Genomic DNA, 26,253 nt, shown 5'->3' with positions numbered 1-26,253 from the left:
AGTGCTGGATTTTTTTGCTCACTTTGTCAGATAAGTTTGATGAACTGATGCAACTTATTCAGTAGTGTTTTAAGTTAATTTACGAATAGTTATTTAAAGCCGAATAAACAATATGGAGTTGTTATTCGCTATGAAATGCTGACCATAATGTAAGTCACGATGGGTTGGGTATTTGTTTTTCGCTTGAGGATAGTTTTACTGTCTTGAAGCGGATAAATACTTCTGGAAAGATGGATATTAGTCTTAACAAGGTAAGCTCTTTTCTCCTATATCACTGTTGTATTGTTCCAGACTGCTATAAACTTGGTAACTATAGTAACAGGTTAAGATTACACGTAAGTAGTACATTGGATTTATTTTATTACACGGAGGGCTCAGGTCCGTAACAATGCCCCCTTCCAAGTTTGGATTTGGTCTCCAAAAGCTTGCAAGTTAAGTTTTAACTGGAGGAAACGCCTATTAAAAACACAATATATTTGTCACCAAAACTTCCCAACTCTTTTTAAAACACTCAGCTAAAGTTTTTAACTTTTTAATTTTTGGAATGATCAAGTTATAACTAAACACTTTAAAGCACGCGTAACTCGAGAGTCCTATTACTAAAACTGTTAACTATACATGAACAAAAACAATTACATAAACACCTTAGTCGTGTATAATATGTCTATCACATATAATTAGTATGGACATCTTCTTTCATTGACTAGATTTAAACATCACTTTTCTTCTACCTTCATAAACACCGACAAGGGCACAACAATATACCAGAACAAAACGAAAGGATTCTGGGTCCCTATCGAAGAAGGCACGGTTTTGCAACGAAGCCAGCGGTGATTCTGGAACTGGTCCCAATGTGTTGAGGGTGGTCTGAAATACTGTCCCACCTACGTTCAGAGTGATTACGTTGTTGAAGTCCGCTTCGTCCACCAATGGGTTGCAGGTATGATTCTCATCAAAGATTGGCAATTTGGTGATTGGGATGATTTCAGTTTGACATTGTTTGTCTTCTTGTTTCTTCAGTGGCTTCTTTACATTACTTGTTTCTTTTGTTTGTTTGTGAAGTTTTTACCGCTTTGATTATCACCGATGATCTTTCATTTGTCTGGTTTGCATGCACTTTAGGTTCTTCCTTTGTTTTAGTTGTCCTTTTCAAGTCATTTTTATTTTGATCCTTAGATTTCAGGTTTTCACTTTGCATTGTACATTTTGGTGTTTCTTTCTTGCTCTCATTGGTTTTGGTTGATTTACTTTGTTGAGTTTCTTTGTGGTTATTTTGCTCTAGGTAACTTTCAGGTTTCTTTGCATTTGCCTCTTTACGGTCATTCTTTGTTTCACTGTTCTGTTTGCTTTTCTTGTTTTCCTTTACTTCTACATTTGGTGAATGTGGTTGCTTATAGTGAGTTTTTGTGAGTGTCTTTTCTTTACTTTGAGAGGGAGTAGAGGTCGTTGGGAGCGTGATTGGCGTGGCTGTTAATATTTGCTCATCGTCGGTTGGAACGGAGTCATCGGAAATGTCTGTAAGAATAACCCTTGGAGAGGAAACTGGTGAAATCATGAGAGGATGTTTCCCAAAGTACTCTTCGAACCTCTCTTCAATTGTGGGCCTCGAATTAAGCGTCACTTTTTCATGAAGCCTCCCGACATCCGTGGTTTTTATTCGTACGTGTTGAATGGCGGCACATGTGTTACACTTGTGCTTAAACCCCGAGTGTACTTCAGTTGCATGCCTACTGAAAGCTGAGAATGTGGCATAGTAGTTGTTTTCGCATATCATGCATTTGTACTGAAAAAAGATAAGACACAATGTTGTAATAGTTCGTTCATTCAAAACAAGAAATAGGTAGTTATTTGGAGGTGCGTACCAGGAGGATTGCGTGCCATTATACTTTTTCAGGCGGTCATGGTGAATAATTTTTGAGTTCGAACGAGCGTTTCGCTGTATGCGGTAAGCGACATCATTTATTGTTCAAGGGGAATATCCAGTGCTTTCTTGTACACTCGATTTGTATGCTAAATTTATTAAAGGAAGAATTGTGTCCCAGTTACTCTGATTGTCGAAAAATAACTTTGATAACATGATCTGAATAGTACTAGTCGCCCTTTCCACAAGTCCGTCGGCTTGTGGTCGAAACGCTGTGGTATTGGTTTTTACAGTTCCCAGAAGATTGCACATCTCAGTAAACAACTGAGATGTAAAATTTGTTCCACGATCAGTATGGAGTTGGTAAGGTACACCAAAGACGGATACAAACAATTTCAGAAATGCACTTGCCACTGTTGCAGACTCCTGGTTTGGTAGGGGAACAGCTCCCAACCAATTTGTAAAATAATCACAAATCACCAAGACATACTTGTGGCCTTGATCACTGGTCGGAAAGGTTCCTATTATATCCATAGCGACTCTTTCTAGAGGAGCCCCAACGATATACTGTTTCATTCTTGCTTTTGTTTTCTTTGATGGACCATTTTTAGCAGCACAAACAACACACTCCCTACACCATTGTTTAATATCTTCTTTCATTCCGAACTAAAAGAATCGTAACTTGACTCGTTCAAGTGTTCTTTTAACGCCAAAATGTCCCGCAGTAGAAGCATCGTGTAACTCACGTTTCACTTGTTGTTGCATACCGGTTGGCAAGACGATCTGTTTAATATTAGGTTCTCCCACATGTACCACGTCATAGTACAAAACATCATCTTCAGACAGGACAAGAGAATCCATCTGATTCCAATAATGCTTCAACTCAACAGACTGCGGCGCAACTTCCTGCCAGTCTGGTTTTCTATTGACACGCTTCCATTCGCACAATAAACTAAGAGCTCTGTCTTTCTTCTATGCCTCTCTTAAAGAATCAATACTCAACTCTGCGCTAGATGACTTTTTTTCTATCCTTGGACACTTTCTCAGATGAAGGTACCTGTTCATGGAGATTGGTGTCACAAGATTCAACGCCCCTTGGACAGCCTACACTAGTACATGATGTACTTCTGACTTCCGATGAAACACGCCCACTTTGGTTGATCAGTACACTGGACGTCGAACCATCCTGTTGGTTACCATCACCAGATTTGGTTTTGAAAAAAACTACATTCCTACTGTCGTTATACACTTCGCGAGCAACGTTCGTACAAACACTGGTAAGGCCCTCGTTTGCTTCTGCCGAACATTTGCCCTCTGCCGACCCACATTCTAGGCTTCTGACAACTGACACAGAATACTTCTCTTCAGCTCGGCTGAAGTACCTGCAGCTCAAATCGTGACAAGGACGTCTCGAAAGGGCATCCGCATTGGAATGAACCCGTCCAGCACGATGCTGGATAATATAGTCGTATGACGACAAAATTTCTAGCCACCTGGCCATTTGTCCTTCTGGATTCTTAAAATTGGTGAGCCATCTTAAGGCACCATGATCAGATCGTACGGTAAATTTCCGTCCGTACAAGTAATGGTAAAAATGTTTCACTGAACTTATCACTGCCAACAGTCCACGTCGATTTACACAATACTGTCTTTTTGGTTTCGTCAAACACTTGCTGTAATATGCAATCACTTTCTCAGTACCATCCTGCACTTCCGATAGGACGGCTCCCACTCCCACTCCACTACGAAAGTTCCTTGACTATTTGGATAGGCTAATTAGGAGCTTTACACAAAAGGTTCTTTAAACTGTTCACTGATTGCAATGGTTTAGCTAGTGTGGAAAATTGTGGCACAAATCGTCGGTAGTAGGAACACAAGCCAAGGAAACTTCAAACGTCTCTTACGCATTTCGGCGTCGGCCAGTTTTGAACACCGGAGATTGTTATAGGGTCAGTTGAAACTTCTTCTTCACTGATAACATGTCCCAGAAATGAAACTTTCCTTTGAAATACTTTGCACTTTTCTGGACTTAATTTAAATTTGCTGTACCAATGCTGGTAAACACTTGAACCAATGCGCTAATGTGTTCTTCAAATGTCTTCGAGTAAACTATAACATCATCCAGGTAGACTAGACAAGTTTTCCAGTTAAGTCCAGCCAAGACACGTTCGATCAGACGTTCAAAGGTTGCTGGGGCATTACAAAGGCCGAATGGCATTTAAGTGAAATGCCACAAACCACCACCCAGGATAGAGAAAGCGGTTTTCTTTCGATCTTCCTCGTTCATGCCGACCTGCCAAAATCCAGATTTGCAATCCAGAACCATGTAGCACCAGACAATGCGTCAAGAGTCTTGGTAATGGCTGGCAATCTTTAAATGTCACATCATTCAGCTTTCGGAAGTCACAACAGAAACAAATGCCACCGTTTGGCTTGGTAAACATAACTATTAGACTACACCATGGACTGTCTGACGGTTCAATTACACCCTGGTTAACCATTTTCTTAATTTCACTTTCAGCTGCTTCCCGTTTAGCTAATGGAATGCGATACGGAGCTTGTCTTATGGGCTGGGAATCGCCGGTGTTAATGTTATGCTTAACTAAATGAGTTTCGCCTTAATCGTCGTCATTTTTAGAAAAGACATGCTGGTTATTTGTCAGTAAAGTTTTTAACATTTTTTTCTCTTCAGGACTAAGGTTTTCACTGTCGGTATTGAATACGGGCTGCATATGTGACTGATATCTTTCATTACTTTCATCTGTATGCATGGATAAAACTTGCTTCACCTCCGGTTCATACACAGTTTCGTAGTTGGCAATATATGAGTTCTTGTACAATGTACCTACATTTGCTTTCCTCAACGGAATCTCACCTTTGTTAAAGTTGACCACAGACTTTGCTATTAAAGTTCCATGTTTTTCTATAAAATTTGAATTTCCTTCCACAATACCCATACTTTTCATTGTTGGTCCATCAAGTTTACCAGTTACAATCATCTCGGTAGCAGGTGGTATGACAACATTTTCTTTCACAGTTATTCTTCTACATGTGGAATTATCTCTACCTAATTCGGAATAGCAAGGAATTTTCTCACCATCAATCACAATACATTTCTTACTGAGCATAATGTCACAGCGCTTGTCATGAAAAAAAGTCCATACCCAGTATGCCATCATTTTTAATGTCAGCAATATATACATCATGACAATATTGTTTTGAACCTTGATTTGCCTTAAATTTTCCAAAGAATGGAGCAACTTCTCCAGTAGCCGTTACCATTTTTAAGTTTACATTTTCGATTTGTAATTCACCTGATTTGTTAATATTTCAACAAGATCCTTTCTTAGAATTGTTATGTTAGAACCTGTATCAATCAACAAAGTAGTTGCTGTCTCTTGAATTTTGATTGAAACAAATAGTCCATCATCTTTAGCTGTCACGCTTACGCATTCCTCAGTGTTGGACCTGGGCGATTGGGTCGATTGTCGGTCCTCGCATTCGACCAATTTGGGTTTCCTTGACCTCGATTGTGTTGTGGATTTTGATAACGCTGTTGATTGTACCTTGAACGTCCACGACCAAATTGTTGCATTGGCCTGTTCCCCATTATCACGTATTCGCTTCAACTGGCCAATAACTTCTCCCAGCTGGGAGCTCAATCTACCGAAACTGTTACTGGCCGGGTCTTCATTTGGTTCAAGCGAACGAACACTATGTTTCCCCCTACTACGATCGGCGACTTTGTGGGCTTCCAACCGAACGGTAATTTGTTCCGCTTCTCCGATTGACTTTTGGCCAACCTCCCTCAGGCGAAGCCGGATATCAGCATCTGGTAGAGCATCAATGAAATATTCTAAAGCTAGCAACTTTATGACTTGGGTAGAGGCGCTTGGGTAAGCTTTTCTAGTGAGGTTTCGTATGGCCAGAGCCATCTCAGAGATGGTTTCATTTCTACCTTTTTGCTTTGTAGCCTTGCTCTGTAAATTTCGGCTCTGTTCTGCGTCCCATACCGGCTTTGCAAAGCTTCCAACAAACTCCCATAGTCTTTTCTCTGGTGCTCACTTAAATCATTCAAGAGCGAAAGGCATGGACCTTTCATACTACTAGCTAACATCAACGATTTCACTGGATATGTCCAACCATTTATATCCGACACAATGTTGAAATGTGTCACATATTCATCTAGATCTTTAGTACCATCATACGTTTGCGGTTTTGTTTTGAACGTCGCGGTTCCACTATTGGTAACAAAATCGCGTTTTCCTAAATGATTGTACGCGTCCTCACGATATGAAGTAAGGGTTGGCGTTCGCCCCCTTCCTATTTCGCGATTATGTCGTTCGACATCTCTGGCACGCACACCTCCTGGTCTAGTGACCTCATCATTACACAGTTTATTTTCTAATGTTTGCATTTGCGATTGCAGACTGCTTAAAGTAGATTGTACTTAAGTTAGAATGTTACATATACTTTTATTGATTTGAGACTGAAAGTTATCAAACTGTCCTTGCATCTTATCTGTACCTACTACTCCATCTCCAGCACCTTCGTTCGATCTTACGGAAATTGTATTACTGTCGTCAGAATCATATTGGTCGTCGTGGGGTACATCAACATTATTGTCTATTTGGATATGATTGTCAGGTCTTTTGAATGTCACTTCTGGGTCATCCATTTTGAAAGTTTATCACCAGTTCCAAATGTCTCTTAAATTGTCGAACAAATCCCACCGCTACCACCATTTGTACGACCCAGCTTATGACGTTTTGGGGGATTACGGCACAGCTAGTGTAACAGGGTCCGTTTGGACCTGGCTTTTGATAAACCTTCGGTGACTCAGATAAAGAGACGATATTCTTCAATACATTTATTGAACTGTAACTATAAAAAGAATTCCATAGGTAGTTAATGTCATTGGTAGCGATTTATTCCGAGCAGTTCGTAAGGCAACATCCAATAGTCCATAACGTTCCCCTCTAAATGGTTCATACATTTCTTTTGGTATATCGTCACAGAGACCTCTGTTGCGTGGTTGTTTCCCCATGTGGTTGACTTATATCAGGTAGCGATATAACCCGTCCTGGACGTAAGGGCTGATATCGTTCAGTGTTTATTGTCCAATGGTTAATATATGTCGCTAGGGCCGGTTGTTGAGTGGTCTATCAGATCAGGTTAGATTTGATAGATGATGCAATACACCAAAACTGGTAAGTGTCGGAGATTGAAGACCTGGTAAAATAGGTGGCTGGCAGCTAGTTGATAATACTATGTTGAAGATAGTCCCGATCTGGTAACAATGTTTAGTTATTATTCACAAGGTTTGGTCAAGGCACTTATAACGTTGTTATTGAGTAAGTACTCCACTTCTATTCATTTAGTATAATTATACCAGATTTAGTATTAACACTTAATCAAACACGATTTTGTTGGAAGTTACCAGATGTGGTTATTACACTTAAACACTTAAGTATGGTATCAGATACCAGATGTGGTTATTACACTTGGACACTTAAGGATGTTGTCAGATACCAGATGTGGTTATTACACTTAAACACTGAAGTATGGAATCAGATACCAGATGTGATTATTACACTTAGACACTAAAGTATGGAAGTTACCAGATGTGGTTATTACACTTAAACACTTAAGTATGGAAGTTACCAGATGTGGTTATTACACTTAGACACTGTCAGTATGGAAGTTACACTTAGTAAAATGTCAGTCAGTTGGTTTCGTCTTTGGAGATTTTTACCAATATGGTATTCTCAGGAAATAGGTATAAGGTAAGTGGCTAATGAAACCAACATGGTTTTTCGGCACAGAACTGGTACTGGAGATGGAGGGGTGCTGACCTAATACCAAATTGGTATTCTTGCAGAAGTGGTTACCTGAACAATAGCTGGTTCCATGATGTCAACGTAATGTTATCACTTCGAACAGCACCGTTCAAATGAGCTTTTTTCCCGCTCTTATAAACTCACAGAATATCCTATTCATGAACGATTCACAACGACCGAGTCCGAGGTTCACCGAATCGATAAAAAATGGCTGCCGATATTTACTTATTCAGTAGTGTTTTAAGTTAATTTACGAACAGTTATTTAAAGCCGAATAAACAATATGGGGTTGTTATTCGCTATGAACTGCTGAAGATAATATAAATCACGATGGGTGGGATATTTGTAATTCGCTTGAGGATAGTTCTCTGTCTTGAAGCGGATAAATACTTCTGGAAAGATGGATATTAGTCTTAACAAGGTAAGCTCTTTTCTCCTTTATCACTGTTGTATTGTTCCAGACTGCTATAAACTTAATAACTATAGTAACAGGTTAAGATTTCACGTAAGTAGTGATTTTAATTATTCTGATTTGTGTTTCCTTAATAATTCTGTAAAATTTCCAAGTACATTGGATTTATTTTATTACACGGAGGGCTCAGGTCCGTTACATAGTGTATACTTGTGTTAAATAAACACTAAGAAAGATATCAATTTCTTTTTAATAATCAGTCAGTAGCAAGTACAGCAAGCAGTTGAATATTCTATATCACAACATTTTCTTTCAAAAATGAAAAAAGGCGTAGACGATCTTGCAAAGCTTGAAAACCGCTCTACTCATATCTAGCCTTCCTTTAGTTGGTGCACCGGGTTTCAATCTATAAAAACCAAACTCTTGATTCAGCCTTGCCAGGGTACTTATATTTATAGTGTTGTTATCACAATCGATGCATTCTTCGTCCATATTGATAATGGAATGAAAATGAAGCTAAGAAAATTAGTTGGTAGCGGTTACGTCCCTTGTTTCTATAATCGATCGTTCAAATATCACTATCGATGTCGCTGACGTAGGCCTTTCCGATCAATTATCGATTATAATTGATGATCGGCACAACACTACTTCATTGGTCTACAGTTTTCACATTGCCTCTCAATGCATTTCGTGCCGTGTCTTAATACGTGTCATGATATGGACACAGAGATGTCTGCAATAATGGCTTTACTCAAGGCTCTGAGCTTCTCTTTCAGAGGTTCATTTTCTTTCTCGGCATATTTGTTCAGTCCATTTTTAAGGGCTATATTGCAGCATATCTGACACAAGCAAGACTTATGTGATGTTGCTTAAACTCTTTACTTGTGAAAGCTGAATCTTTTAAAGCAATGGCAACCCTAATTATCCTTCGGATATTTCATTTTGAGAAGCTCGTATGCATCTAACAGGGTCATCACCATTATGCGTGATTCTTCCTTACCCACATCTACAGACTTAACATCTTTCTTCATTGGTTCCTTTTTAGAATCCTCTTATGAAAGGAAAAAGATTTTACCTTTTCTTTAGTGCTTTCGGATAATTATTTCTTCGTTTGTTTCTGGTTTTGAACTTCCACCATTGTGCTCCTCTATCAGTGATCATATTCTTTGGCTTTCTCAGTTCCATTTAATTTCTATGCTGTTATGGCACTTCCAAACCTATACCACTTTGAGATTCTTTTATCAAAAACACGTTGCATTTCATTTTTGTATGCGTTTTTCTTAGCTTTAGCAGTTCCTCTTTTTTGGTTTGACTTCTGTTATTTTATTTTTGATCGACTTCAAAACAATTTTTGTATTAATAAATGTTTTTACGTTTTCCTTATTGTTTGTGCATAAATTATGCAACACAACATATTAGTAATATAACATATTTAGTATATAATGTGGAAAAAATCGTTACTCAAACGAATTAAAAAAGTGTAACTGTTTTGATTGCAGATACAGCATAATGTTACACAAATGCATTCAATATCAATAGTAATTTTAAATCTTTTGAAATCCTTCACAAACTATAAAAGTTTTCATTTGCATTTATACCTGAGATACTCACCGAACTTAATAAGAGCAAAGGAAACTTATTTCATTGCAAATCATAACAAATTAGCTCCTTTTTGAAGTGTCTACGGATGGGACATATGTTTACGGATTAACTAACACATTATGTGCTTTTTTCAAAATTTGAGTAAAGAACTAAAACATGTGGTTTTCTATTTCAACAGATGGACAAACATGATATAACGTACAGTTATGTATATTACAGAATGTAATGATAAACCTGCGTCTACGGATGGTACAAAACAATAGCTTTTAAGACACTTGAATTCCTGAACAAGATGGTAATTGTCTGTCATGTTGTTGTTAAGATATACTTATTGTACTTTAAATTCAATTGAGTAGGCTGTATTTAATCTGTTTTGATTTAAAAGGCGTAACAAGATAGTAAGTACACTGATATTTGCATATCTTTACCAGTTCTTAATATCTTAAGATAATTTGACAAAATAACGTTCAAACAGTCCTTAAATTATTCCATAATTCAAACATAGATATTTGTGAAAAATGTTGGTGGCCTGTTAACAAACAATATTTGAAAATACACCATGGCAGTTCAAGGGCAATGTCATGCTTGATAGGAACACCAGGCTTTGTGTATGTTAAATTTTATGATCATTGAATGTAATGATATCAAACCACTAAAACTTTCAATCATCACACCAAAAATGAAAAAAATGGCTTAATAATTAACGTTAAAGCTTATTATATCCTCACAGACAACTTTTTTATATTTCTTTTCTTTGAATGAGCCACTAGTTGCGTAAACCAGTGATATAAGACTGCTGGCAAATGATTAGATCACAGTTTTCATATGTTCGTTAAAAAATGATGTTTTACGGCTAGAAGCATTACTAACGCTTTAAGAAAAATGAAATTTTCGGCAGTTTCTGAGATATGTTTTATTGTGAGTTATCTTATATTACTGAAGTGAAAGTATTGCTGCCTTAATCAGCTCATTTTGGGACAATTTTATTCCAAAGTATCAAAACTGTCAATCTGTGAGAGTGCAGCTTTAATCCAGTTTCAGGTAATAATAGTAAGGGTGTTTATTTATATTAAATAATAAAACAATAAGGCTCCTGTAGCAACACATTTGTTTGATGATCCATTTGCTTTTAATGTATTTTCGAAACATTGTATTATTTTATTTTTATCTATAATTGACAGTGTCGGTGGCCAAGCAAGTATAGGTAATCTCTACACGGAACCTGAAGTCAATTAGTGAAAATAATTTGAAGACAATGGAAAATCGCGCAGGCTCTGTGGTTGCAGAAGAGACTAGTGCCTTTACTGGGGTCACCATTTTTGAACGTGTTATGAAATGTAACGGGGACATAGTTCAGGTCATTCTTATACAATCTGCAATAGAGCAATAATTCGAATGGCTTGAAATATTCAGTAATGTGTGTCTAGTGGCCAATAATGGTCGCAGGTTTGTTAATCGTATGTTAGTGACCGCATTGAAAAAAGTTGGTGCTTTTGTTGATTCGTTGTCAGTGTTTAAATTATCCTCATGCGTCATCCCACAAAAAAAACCAAAATCTTGTTACATCCCTGTGGAGTAATACTTATGAAGCTCACAATGCCCTGGCAGATGTTGTGGCACTTGGTCAATTGATTAGTTTACCACTTTATCGCAGCAGGACATTATGCGTTTTGTTTTAGCCTATAGTTTTGGCAAACCATGAGTGTTCTCTAGCGGAAAAGGCGAAGAACATGTCAAGCATGGATCCGCTAATCTACACGGGAGCATGTAAGCGACCAACAGGAGAGAACATTGCAAATTCTGGTTTGAGCCTATTACACCTGAGACAGTCGTGGGGGGAAGATACACTGAGGGATGTTTGAACTTCAGATCGTTTGCCCCGTGTGACTAATTCAAATACAGTTTTGGATGAGGTTGTTTCTAAACTAGCAAAGTCTTTTGGAAAATAACTAAAAAGACATTTATTTCGTTACTTGTGTGTTAAATGATAACAAATTTAACAAACATGTTGCTATATTTCAAGGAAAGAATTATTTATATAACTTTTATCAAACCTGGGTCCAATAATCGTGCAACTTTTGATACACAAAAAAACAATGTAAGTTGTAATCCTTTTTTTGAAATCTTACAGGGGCAAATTGTTATATTTACATCTCTAATCATTGCAAAATGGTCAGTTATCAAAATTAAAGTCACATTAATGATTGAGTTGGCATATAATTCATTCTACAATCAGTGATTTCCATGTCATACTTCGCCATGACCCTGCTCTGTTTTGAATGCGACTGTCTAAGTAGTTTCACTTTTATTGAATAATTATAACAATACAATGTATGATTATGATTTTTAACCATGCTATCTCAAATAAGAATATTTAGATACATAATAAAATACGCCAAAATGATGATGGAGTTATGGTACTTTTACCAACCCAAAGAGTCAAATGATTGGGTCGAAAAAGTAAAATTGGAAGTCAAACTAACAAACATTTTTTTTTCAACGGTAAATTTTATTCAAATTTTGCAAGGGAATCATTTGTACGATACTATTTATGAATATGATATGTCATATGTTGAAATATCACCCATTAGGGAGCTGCTACATTAAGTGACAAAGATGACAGGTAAAGTTGATTTCATTTCTAGCTGCACACCTAATATTGTGGTGTTGAAGCCATTTGACTAATTTTGGCTTTCTATTGACGATTTAAAGTTGCTTTTTTATGATGTGCCACTTAAATGTTAAGTCTTATGCGATGTTTCAAGAGGAGTGAAATATTTTAATGTTTCATTACGCCAAATGGACACTAAAATATTGTGAGTGTCATTCAACTTTTTTTTATTCAATATTGACAATCGCATCAATGAAGCTAAGGATTTTGAGCTTATTAAATGTTTAGCTTCTGTCCCAATGGACGATTTTATGTTTTAATGCCTTCTCAATTATACTGTGCCGTCTTCGAAATCGAAATTCATAGAGCGGTTATTATTCACTTTTGCACGTTCTTATTTTCCTCAAAAAGAAAACAACTTTTTCTTAATCAAACTAAAATGCTCTTGTAGCTAGGGAATAGAGTATGCGCAAAATACATCACTTCATTTTTCTGGTAGCTGTCATAATGAAGCGTTTGTATGGACAACCTCTGGGCGAGATTAGTTTCAATGGTAGAACAAGTACAACGAAAACTGCTATTCTTTTGGATTGTTCAAAGGAAAGTCATGTGTTAGAGGTAATTATAAAACAGAGATGCTGCCTATGAGCTCCTTGTTGATAATACTTATTTTACTCATGGCTTGTCGACCGCAAACTAAACACAAAGGAACGATATTGTTAACAAAATATTTTATTTGAATTTAGCACTTTGTTCTTTTTTCCTAAATGTGGATTAGTTTAGATGTGTGAATTTAAAATTTAGCTGAAGCGATAACTTCAAATGTAGCGAACGTATGAAGCCATTTGCAGTAATTCACAAATCATCTCGTGTTATAAGTTTAGGATTCACGTAAGATACAGTTAACTGACAATACCCGCTTGAGACAAAAAAAAACTCCTAACAAGGTTGGGACCAGTGTTCCCATCACGTTGAGACATAATTAAATGTTTCATTATTGTTATGTGATGCTAACTTTTTTTGTACGTTTGTCTAAATGACTTCTCTCAACCTTTTTGATTTTTTTACCCCAAAAATGATAATAATGCATTTATCGCAATTACAAAATACAATAAAGCCAAATGTGTAATGTAAATTTAACGCACACAACGTCATCACGAATTTTGCATATCACGTAACTTTCTTAATTTGAAAATGCTTGCATCCCATTAACTTTAGAAACAGGAGCTTAATTTGCTTAATGTGAAAGTTCCTTTGTTAATGTATTTCTCTAATTATTGATCCAGTCTTATATAACACTGTTCAGGTACTGTTTGCAAAGCATATTGCCCCACCCACTTATCTACCACATTAGCATATAGTGGATTAAAAGTCGAGTTCAGGACTGGTATTTTCGATGTATTTCTGTTTAATTATGCATTGTGTAGACATTGGCATTGTATCACGACATCTGAGACTCTGTCATTGATAAATACTCACTGTGATTTTCTTATTATTTAATCCTTGGACGTTAATTATGACACAGGGCCTTTAAAATTGAGTACTTGACGTTGTAAGTTTAGGTGTAACTCTATTTCATAATTAATTACTGTTAGATCGGTATAGCGTTCATCGGAAAGTCAACAAAAAAATTAAATTATTGCCTAAGAAGGGCCCAGACTCGCATGCATTTACAATACGTTCCGTCTGTGTAATGTTACTAACAATGACAGGTCATTTTTTGACTTTGAGAAACATATTAAATATTTTACATCATTGAAAGGTCTTTTCAAACGAGATTAATGGTTTTTAAATAGAGTCCAGATCTTTAATGGTTCTAAAGTTATTGCATTTTAAAGTTGCTATTGTTGGCGAAAACATGAAGCCAAAATAATAATTCTCAATATTCCTCTTTTGTTCAAAATATCTCACTAATTTCCACATGACTATAAACAAACATGCCATTACAGCCCATCAGTTTAAGTAAAAGAACATATTTTTCTTGTATTAAACACAAAATACTGTTTTATTCATGAACATTTATTTTATTCACGTAGGTTTTATATAAATACCAATAGATAGTAATATATATATATATATATCGATATAGATAAGTATATTTGCAAAATGGAGAAAATTTCCATATGCTAATAAGAAAACAAAGTTTTCCTTCATCTGTGAAATACAATCTTAAATATGTTCATGTACCTTATTATGCATCTCACCCTTCGTGAATCGCCCAATATCGGCTTGAGCATCAGCGAAGAAAACAACCAGTTCTAAGTAATGAATGTTCATGTGCAGAATATGCACCGACTTGTCTTCCAGAGACCATAACGGCCCTGTAATAAGTCTGCTTACCAAGCCCAATGCCTTCACCTCCACCATGTACATGGGAACTCGAATGTCATGCAGGACAGCCTTCAGTAACTTGTTGCCTTGATTTTAACTAAGAAATTCCTCTATTTTGCTTTTGAATACAGCAGATGCACTTTCGAAAAGAATATTGACCCTGTTCCCATGAAACTCTTCTAAGGGTATGCTATGGAATTTATTTTCCTTCAAGAATGGTTTAACAGAAATTAACAGACTTTTCATCAGCTTCTCTTGTTGAAGCCTTACAAGTTGTTCTGATAAGTCTTACAACAGATGATTCTGGAGCTTTCAGAATGTTTTATTAAATATTGGCGGTTCATTGTTGAAGGTAGCCTTTTCCTTTTCGATCAGACATGCATTAGAAACTTCCGCAAAGTGCACGAGACTGTACAAACCACAGAAAAAGTTAACTAGTGTGCTAACTGTTGTCTGTTCTTTCTCTCTTAGATCAATCCAATTACCTGTCAAGTCTGGAAGTACCTCTGTTCTAAGTTCTTGCAACAGGGAATTAAACGTTTTCTCTGTGCTTGCTCTATCACTCATTGTATCTGTTATTTTAAGTAGTAATTTCCTACCTACAGAATTAGATTCAACTGTCTTTTCATCAATGTCTTCTAAACTTTCTTCAAACATATTCAATGTGTTTTGTGCTGACTTGGTTTCAATTTGTCGTAGCCAAGCAACACAAACATGTTTCCATTTTCATCCGACACATGATACCCTGAATACTTTCATCAGTATACAGGGTGAGATTTTTCTTCTTTGGTGTCGCCTCATTTAACTGCTTCTGGGACAAAATGAGTCTTGCAACATTCATATTTAAAATAGTTGACCTAGCTGGTAATTTTTTAACCTTTTTACATAGCATCTTTAGCACTGATTCAATGTCAGCAGATATATTTTGAGCACTTAAGAGTACTTCCCTTCAATACTGTCATAAACACTTAATGTCTCTGATTGATTCAACATGTCAGCCAACCAATCCCGTTCATCTTCAATATTGCCTTTCATTTTCCCCCTGCAATTCTTCCTGTGTATTTCTCAATATATTATCTTGTTCTTCTAATAAAGTTCTAATATTAGCAACTTGCACCATGGCACCATTCACTTTATTGTTCAATTTATTTACCTTTTTCACTAGACGATTATTTTGTGGTCTTACTCTCTTCAATAGTTTGTTTTATATTTTATCTCTTTTTTTTTCAACAGATTTTACCAATATCTTATTTGATTTAATAGTAGATTTTAATATTAAAGCGTTTTTCTGGAAACTTTGCGTTGTTTCAGCTCATTTACATTTTGATTTAGTTCCTGTTTCTCTCAATTTAAGGTTTCTATTTCAAGAGCAAAGTCAAAGCTTACATTTCTGAAGGAGAAGTCTGATGTTGAGCTACATGGCAATTCATTATCCTTTGGTTTCTGAAGATGAGGGGATACTTTTGGAAATGATGCGTCACTTTTCAAAAACTTCTCAAAAACTTCTAAACCCTTAGGAGAGAATTTACTCTTATCCAGTTAATTATATGTATCCGCAGAATTTTTTATACATTGTCTGTTTGACGATTCAGCTGGCTTTGCATAATAATTTATATCGTCAACTGTTTTAAGCCATGCAGTGATTTAATTTTTAGCAACTTGATTCCGAATCTTGCTGTTAAGTTCCTGGTTTGTTGCCATGTTTTTTTACCAATCTTTTAAAATACTGGGGATTTGGATGGATATGGGAAGAAAATGTCAGTGTTAGAATATTAGAAAATGTTGGATAGGCCTAACATAAAATATTGTTTGTTTCCCCTCCCGCGACCCATGCCAATTCGTGTAGGGTAGATTGGTAAGTAAAATATGTGTTTTAATATTACATATTTTTTATTGATTATAAAATTTATATCTGAATCATATGGAAAAAAACACCCCCAGAAATTGTGAGTGATAAGCATCTGTTCAAATTAAAAAACAAACATTTTTTTCAAAGCTTTATTCAATATATATATCCCAGTTTGTATATTTACAACGAAAACACACGAGTCAAATATAAAGATGTGGTTCTTATTGACATACTTTGCTAAGATTTGTACATCCAGCCTGACAGTGAAAGTAACAAATCTATTAAGTGATTTTTTTCTAAATCAAGATGTATTAAGCTGTAATGTCTACGAGCAACTATTCTAATTAAAAACCCTACAGCTTTTTGAAAAGTCCATTAAATATATGTTATACTGTCATTTCATGTATCTATTTAAGTGCTAGTTCAAGTTGATCTCTTAATTGTTGATTTTCAGCCTCTAATTTAAACACCGTTGCTCGCAGTCCTACGGCTGTTACGCATGTACCATCACATTTGAAACTACCAGTCAGAAGCAAAACATATTCATAGACATATGGATATGTGCAATCTTGCTTTCAGTGTTAGCTTTTAAAGAACTAGGTCACACCAGAGAATCATGATTACAGTTTCATGAATGTCAGCCTGCAGGTGTTATACAAGAGTTCTCTGTTTAATAATAATATTTTTTTTCCAGTTTTTTTATGTTCATTCTCAATTGTGTGATGTCGGAGCCGCCAATGATATTTCCATCCATGTTCAAATATTTCATGAAATATATTCGACATCACTGTAACGTCAAATTATTAATAATATAACTCAAGAAATTCGGTCAAACTTACATTATTTTCTTCAACTGCTTGTATAAGTGATGTGGGAAGGCGTTGATTTCCTCAACTATTTTGGCTTTCAGTTTCTAACAGGTTGACGGATACCTCAGTTGAGATAAAATCCTCATCAGACTAAAATAAACACAAGTTCACTTTTTTATTTTATGATTCAGTAGTTACATTTATGTGTAGCTGCTCGCTTTTTTGGTCAATTATATTTATATTTTTGTTTCATGCATAACATAATAATGTCTACTGTGCTGACGGATTTTAAGATTTGGTGATATCAGAGCAATGATTCATCACCTGCTAAATATTGGTTGAAATTCTTCATACAAAATAACGCTTACACAATTTCATAGACCAATGACAAAATAGTACATATAGGGGTTACTTTTGTCAGCGGCGGCGGTGGTGGCGGTGGCGGTCGCTTACGGTTTTTACTTGTCCCGGGCAAATCTCGTAAACTATTAGTGGTATCAACTATCAAATATAATAGGTGGATAGATCTCGTTGAGGGCAAGTGCAGAGCACAAGAACTGTTACTCTTGCCTTCGTATTTTAAGAGAAATTGCCCTTTGTTAATTTTCATGCTTACAGTTTTGTCCGTGGCATATCGTGTAGAATGTTAGAGTTATCAACTTGAAACTTCATATTTAGATAGATATCAAGGAGGGCAGGTGCAGTGCCCAATAACAGTAACTCTTGCTTCCTAAGTTTTAGATTAATTGCCTTTGTTAATTTTCATGTTTAACGTTTTGTCCAGGGCATATCTTTAAGATTACAAGAGGTATCAACTTGAAACTTCATAGCTAAATAGATCTCATTGAAGGCACGTGCAGTGAACAAGAACCGTCACTCTTGCTTCCGTATTTTAAGAGTAATTGCCTTTCTTGGCGTCTGCGTCCCGTTTTCACTTTTCCGGTGCATATCTCGTATACTGTTAGTGGTATCAACTTGAAATTTCATATCTAGATAGATCTCATTTAGGGCAAGTGAAATGCAAATAGGCTCAAGGTTGCAAATCCAAAAAGCTTGATGAACAAGACGCCAGATTGCGACATGTCGAGCCCGTTGATAGAACCTTTTACACAGACAAAATGCTGTTCAAGCACAGAAGAACAAAGAGTGGAACAAGGTGTGTGTCTGCAAAACTAGGACTTTGAACCTTTAACATTTCAACGTGACATTGAGCTTTCCTTTACTGACCTTGGTTATTTGCGCAACCTTTTCATGGTGATCATCATGGCAAGTTTATTTTGAAAGATATACAATGGATGTAATAGATGGTTAAGATTCAACCCGGACAAAGTTCAGTGGCGGACTGACGCACGCATGTTTATTGAACCGCCATTGTGACAACTATGTCTCGCTTACCGCAAACGTGTTCGACAATAATTAATGGGATTACCTCTCTGGAACAGTTACTGTTCACAGGGCGTTTTAACTAGTTAATATGCAGAAAACCTCACACATTATTAATTACACATTTAAATTAATAAGCCTTATTGAAATCAACATTAACTTGAAAGCAATGATGAATCAATGATGTAATTTAACATATAACAAGTAAAACTAATATATAAATTGATAAAGTAATTCCAATTCCTAACCGATCGAACTGAGACGCCAATAAGAAACTACACTTAAAACACTTAAAACGACTTTTCACCTAGACGGACTGGTTAAGTTCAACAATGTCATGTGAATGTTGTCTTAGGTAACTTGGTATTAAGAGACTTTTGTTGAAATTGTTAAAACATTGCACTTTATAAAAGCATCTTATTAGGGATTATTGAAATCATATGTTAAACTAGTTATACTAACGTTGCTAGGTTAAATTTGAGATTTTCGAGGTTCGGGGTGATAAACTCACACAAGAAAGGATATTTCCATTTTACGTCTAGGAATAATTATTATGAATTGTAGAATATTCATGTAAGAAAAGCATTATTAAAAACAAATAAATGATATTAATAAATACAATGAACTTTTTACTTGTTCCTTAGTAAAGTTAATGTCTTATACTTAACTTGTTAACACGTTATTTAGTTATTCGGTAAGCTCATTGTATGATGTTTAATTATAGGATGATATTGTCCGATTTTGATAGAAATATATGTAACGTTTCATGATAAGGCCATCGTATACCTTTAATTTGGGAGATTAAATACTTATTTGTCCCTTTTCGCTGGAAAGACACCTATTTCTCCCACCCCAGATGTAGAGAATAATAGGATAGTGCCGAAGATGCACTAACCAGGTATTATATTTATCGTTTTACTTTGCTAATTAAAGCCTGATGAGTTACCTTAAAATTATCAAGTGCCTTCGAAAAAAGGGTTACAACTTTTTTCTCTCACATTGACATCGGCACGCAAGATACCCGTATTTAAATGTGCCCCAAAAATTGTTCTAAAACTGTTCAATTCTACTCAATACCTTTACACTCAGAGTAATTTAATTTAATATGTCAATATCAATTCAAAACATAAAAGCTTTTTAAAGTGCATAAACATGGATCAGTCACCAAACATTATCTATCCATGTCACAGGGATGGTTCAAAGTCACGAGAGTTTACAAATAATCGTTACATGATCGATGGAATTAATTCGTCTTGATATTAAAGCATGAAGCGTTGTATGTTCAGAGCTGCATCTGGAAAGAATGAATTCATTTCTGTTGCAAGTGAGATTTTGCCATTCACCTCAGAAATGGAATAAAACAAGCGGTTAATTCCGTGGTAATTTGAACAAGCCGTGAAATGCGTTTTATAAAAGAAAATACCGAGGCGGTAGATTTACAAGGTAGGGGTAATGTTTTACCTGTGGTAAATTTTACCAAACTGTCCCGTAATGCAATAGAGTGACGTCATTTTCCCGCACAGCTGTCAGATAGGAGGTATCACTTTATAAAAAAAAACATGTACTTCTTCATTACATTTTTTTTACAATTCTTTGCAAAAGGCAGATTTAATCACAAACTTCATTAAATCGGTCCAACAAGTGACATGGTGAATATTCAACAAAACTAGCACAAAGTAATTATAAGCTCCTTCCGTGACTGATCAATGAAACACATGCAACACTTCAAGGGGTTCGTTCATTCTGAATTCAGGGGTGTGACTCTTTACTTCATACAAAACGGTCAACGAATACCGCAGGAAAATGCGAACATCATTGCAATGATTTGCAAGTAATAATGGCACAATATAACCGAATAACTCCCAAACAGATATAAATTGACAAGAAAGTATAACCATAATACAGAGAATCACTTTGAATAAAATTTAATGGCATCATCCATTTAGCTGTTTTTCCACTGTTAAGGAATTTATAGACAGTTTCAACTTGTTATAGAAATGATGCACTAAGTTTCATATAGTTTAAACTTATTAAAGTGATCAATAATCGATTCTTTAATTCTAATCATAAATGTGTACCATTGTTTTAGTATTTCATGTATTTGCTGGAACTCAATAGTCCATTGTTATATTTGAACCTCAGTTACTGGTGTAATTGAGAATATATGTATTAATAAGCAAACACCATCTATTCTTTAAGTATCAATACAGACATAATATAGGTTTACTTGACCTTTTATACATCTCCCGTATATAATTAACTAAATTGTTTGCAATGTCATACCTTGAAAAGTTTGCCATTTAAAAGATGATGCATCAAACCATTTTGCTAATTTCATAAGAGTATTAAACTACATGTAACATTTGTGTACTATATCAGTTATGTTATAAGTTATGACGCAATGATCTTGAATGTTTTACTTTGATTTTATGTGTAACAAATATGTTTGTACAATTCTGTTCTTGGGCAATTCTACAGAAAAGGTTATTTTCGAAATTTTATCAATGTATTTTTAGTTATTTTGTTTTTAACGTAATTCCATGGTCATATTAAAGCCTATTTATTAAAATGTTCATTATTGATAATTGCAACGATCCCATTGCAGAACACTGCTATGTCCTCCATAAAACGGTTAGTCTTTCAAGAAATGTCACTACCGTAACCGATTTTAAAACCATAAAAAAATAAGTTGAATGATAAAAAACTATAACAGAAATTGGACACCAGGTTTCCGCATACAGTATTGTTAATGCTTCTATTGGATTTTACAAAAAAATAAACATTTGTGTGTAATATAAATTTCGTTTCTAATAGCAGCTAATACTTAGCGGTCAATCATAAACGATGATAAAGTCATGCTGTATTTTTCAATTATTTAAGAACATTTATTTCATGAATAAACTTACATAAACAAAACATTTTACAAAAGCTTTTGTAAATATTACCAATTTATTGGAGTAACAATGGTTTAAATGCTGCGTTACGGAAGTGACATGACGTTACGGTAGTCACATAAGGTTACGGTAGTGATGTGACAATTTGGAAACACAGTATTTTGTATAACAATACATTTTTATTGCTTAAAACATGTGAACATTAAAAACATTAAACATGTTTGCTGTTTACATGATGAAGAAACAATGCTAAACAGTCACGTCACACAAACCCACCGCCAATGAAAGGCGTTATCTAAACAAGCGACTTGTAAGCTAAGATTCTTTGGATAATAGCATTATAGCAAACATTGTTTCTTGATATTTTCACATATGTTTCACAGAATGATTAAGAATGATCACAATTGTAATATTTACAAAACGTCCATAGATTGAAATATTTCATAGCTGTAGATACACACACTTCAAACGAATCAACAAGAATGCGGTTATATCTTAAGAAACTGAAACTCATGTAGAACTAACAGTAAAACAAAACACAAGTTCACATGACAGTCAGTCTGTATTACTGAAGTCATAGTGGTTTATTATAAATCAACATGGCCTCTGATTTCTTCCCAGATGGACGGCTCAATCTGATTGTGCCGAGTTCCAACTTTTGTGAGAGGTGGAATAAGGTTAAGAAAATTTTCGGCAGAATACCAAAGTACGTCTTGCATTCCAGGCCAAAAATATATGTTCATTCCAACACTTTGCATCACGTTCACCTCGACTTCCTGATCAGACACTTCTTGGACGATACCAGGAAAGGGCTTTCCATCGTACAGGACTACACAATATTGGCCCAGAAAGGAGTCGTCAAACTGAACTTCTTCTGAAAAAATTAAAATGAGATTGTTTAATTTTATGACTAGTCATCTTTGTTTGTAAGTTTGCTTGGAAAAACAATTAATAAGACTTAGTTTAGTGTTTAGAACATAATATTTAGAATGTGTAACATATAGACGATATTTGTTGAATTCAGTGTAAGATGGTATTTTATTTCACGAGTGATCATAGAAAACATATTGTTATGAGTGGCCCAGCCACAAGTGAAACCTTTATTTTATATGATCACGAATGAAGTAAAATACAAATCTTCCACTGAAATCAACAAATTTTCTTTTCATTACATGCTTAAAAGTTATAATAAATGATAAATATTCGGCAAATAAAAAACACACGCTAAATTGTATGCGAACGTAACGTCATTTCGGAATGACGTTGATGAAATTGTTTCCCAGTTCCGTGTGCGATGATGTTTGATTTAGACGTCATAACGGGCAAAAGTCATGCTTTATTTTCACTACAATATACAAATATTTTTTGTATTTTCACTGCTTCGCTTTCATCGGAAAGCATGCAATAAAAATACATTTTCACTTGCATAATGCTAAACCGAACAAACGAAACGTTATTTATTATATAACATACATGTATTTGATATCTCTAAAGCAGTGGACTGGACATAGTGTTCTTCACAAGCATTCACAAAATCTCCCGATTTTAGACAATGATTTAACTGTGAAGACGGTGAACATCTGATGTTGTTTGTACAGGTAAAGCATTTTGTAAAACCTGAACATGCTTTCGAAGATTGTAGCAGCTGCACGTATTGGGAGCACTACAAAAGAAACTGACGTCTCTGTAGCTGAACTCATCGCATTGGTCGGTACACACTTGTACAATATATCAAGTCAGTATATGGTTAATATACAACTTTATGAAATATACATGCATGCAAGATGGCATTAATCAATTATCGGATTAGTATAGATTTGAAATGTTTTTTTCAGTATATCAAATACCTGATGAAGTTTCATTGTTCCAACAACAGTCTTCAGGTCCCTTGTAATTTTCTTCTCTTGAGCTGCTATGTCGTTATCACTTATGAGGAACAATTGAAGTGAAACGCCTGACTGAACCAGTACATCATGAGGTGTTTTTGCGTCATTGATGTCTTTTCCGAACATAACAGCACGATCAGCTTCTCGTTTAGTTATAGCACCGATCCCATCAGCTGCTCCTTTCCCGTGGCCGGCTTCTGAAAATGACCAATTAACAGATATGAAGCCCTCATGAAATGGGATAGTTGATAGCATGAAGAAGTTGTCCTTGCTTCTGTTTTGAGTTGTAGGGCCATCGCTTATCACGTATAGGTTTTCAAGACCAGGGTATGTTGCCTGTGCATGCTTAAGTACAGGCAGCAAGTGCGCCCAAATGCCCCCCAGGACCATGTTTCAGGTTATCAGAGAAGCTGCAGAAACCTTCCGTTGCTGATTTAGTTTACATAACACCAGTATGAATTGATACTTGCTTCTGAGACACCCCAAAGTGCATGCTTTGAATTTCCTCGTGGTACTTGCAGGCATAGTTTTCAGAGAAGTCTATATGAAGCAACAGATCTTTCTCTGTTAATTTTTCCTTCAGTCCTCGGATAGCCATATACTGATGTCGTATGTTGTACAAATGTTTGCAACATTTTTCGAGTTCCTCCTGAAACTCTTGTACCAGGGTTTCAATACTTCCGCTCTCTTGTTGCTTTACAGTTACCGTAACTGTTTTACAAGTACCGTCGTCACATTTGCGTTCTACTCTCTGTGTTTTCCATTCATACCAAAATACAATTTTGCCTTCATAAAACTCCTTTATGGGCACCTGTTTGCATTTGCATGTATTGCACAGTCGATACATACAGTCCTTGTTTTTAATGTCGCACACGTCATATAAGTCAGTTTCATCAATTAGGGCCAATTGCTTCAGTTTTGCTACTTTGTATTGCACATCGTCATGCCTTTTGCATAGACAGGATTCTCTGTCTGATGGTTTAGGTGTTCTGATATAAAATGACCGTAGTCGACAAAATAGGGAATACGACATTTTCTTCTCAGCGTTTTTTAAAGACAGATATTTTAAATGGAGATTTTTCATTGTATCTGTGAGAAGCCTTATTTGCTTTTTGACCATTTTGTGTGTTTTAGTTGAACGCTTTCCAGCTTTTATCCTACTATTATCGTCACGCGACAAGAAAACCTCTACAGACATTTTCATATTTCTTAATACTTTGTCCCTTTTCCCGTTTAGCGATGGTCTTTTTCTGTTGGCCCCAAGTCTTTTAATTGTTACTCCAAATGTTTTCTGTGCAACGCCCTGCATTTTGTATTTCTTGAACAATTTGTTTCTAATCGTTTCATCGATGGCTCTTTTTTCGTGATTTGTTTTTGCATCTATGTATTTCTGTCGTATCCGTTCTATCAATACGTTGTGAAACAACAATGTTTTGCGTGTAGCAGAATTGACATTTTGTCCCTTCAACGCCTTGTTTGTTTTTTATCTCGGTGAATTCATATTAGTCACCTTCAATGTCTGACGTTGGAGTTGCTTTCGAAATTGCTCAGCTCTTCTTGTTTCCTGCGATAATTTCACCGTCAGTTTCTGTATTGTTCTGTAAGACTTCGCTTTTTCCCGTCTTATTCGTTTCTTGCCGGCTTTCTTTATTCTGCCGAGTCTCTAGTATGGTCAATGTTACTGCAACAGGAGAAGCGGGTGGTGTTTCATTAATTACTATATTGGCCATCGTTTCTCGTATTCTCTGATCAAGTTTTCTTTGTCTCCAGGCTTTTCTTGTTGTTCTTTTTTCCCTACTGGTAATTTCAGCTACTAGTTTGATGATTCTATTCCCTTTTCGCTTTTCATACCGTTCGTGTTCCCATTTTAGGTATTCGCTATATTTAGCGGGATTATCTTTCAGTCTCTGTACAGTTTTGCCCTTTCTGCAGGCGTCAATGGCATTTTGCTTATCTGCCCTTTCTTTAATTTGTTTCCGCAAGAGGTAGATTGTGTCGCGTTCTGTGCTTAATCTGTCTCTTGTATCAAGCAACTCTTTTGACCAGTTTGGCCTTTCTTCTTCAGTAGGTCTGTATCGTAAGTATGTATAATATAGCTTTTCTATAATGGCGATACTCTTTTCACATCTGTTATATTCTGCTAATATATGTTCAGGGTCTGAAATGTTTTACAATAATATATTTAAAATTATATTATGAACAATGCGAACGCCTTTTTAAGTTGTTATATTTTTGAAGTGAAAGATTGTTTAATTTTATGTAGAATTATTTAAGATTCTTGTTTAACAAAATTATTAAACATATCTGATTATCAATGTCCTTTAATTTAAAGTATACTTGCTAAAATATATAATCAAAATGATGAATTTATCGTGCAGTCAAAATAAGTTCACTACCGTCACGAACATGTCACTCCCGCAACAAAAAAGTGTGTGACGGTAGTGAACTGTGACGGTAGTGAATTTCGATCATTTTCAAGCGCCTACGTGACAATGATCATGCATGCCGATGTTATTTTATAATATTTAACTTATCTTAACACATAGTACGGACAAACAAACAAGAAATAAACACAAACATAATATAATTTAGCCATGGAACAGCATACGGTAGTGACATAGTAAAAAGGTACGAATATAAAACACTACCTTTTACTTCCAAAGTTTCTTCAGGCATCGTGTGTAAACATTCGCAGCTTCGCGCCAAAGAAAGATTTTGTTGATGACGTCATATCAAGCACGCTTTTAAAATGGTTTCTTGATTGAGTCTTATAAT

At 35.6% G+C, this 26,253-nt stretch overlaps 1 pseudogene; it reads right to left on the bottom strand.

Annotated features, from left to right (window-relative positions):
* Positions 1-17,396: 17,396 nt before the first annotated feature.
* LOC128211624 (uncharacterized) lies at positions 17,397-24,511 on the bottom strand (annotated as a pseudogene).
* Positions 24,512-26,253: the final 1,742 nt, after the last annotated feature.

Source organism: Mya arenaria, chromosome 12 (genome assembly GCF_026914265.1).
Source record: "Mya arenaria isolate MELC-2E11 chromosome 12, ASM2691426v1".
Classification (NCBI taxonomy): Eukaryota; Metazoa; Mollusca; class Bivalvia; order Myida; family Myidae; genus Mya; species Mya arenaria.
Note: the sequence above shows the minus strand (reverse complement) of the source record. Positions and strands in the feature narration are given on the sequence as shown.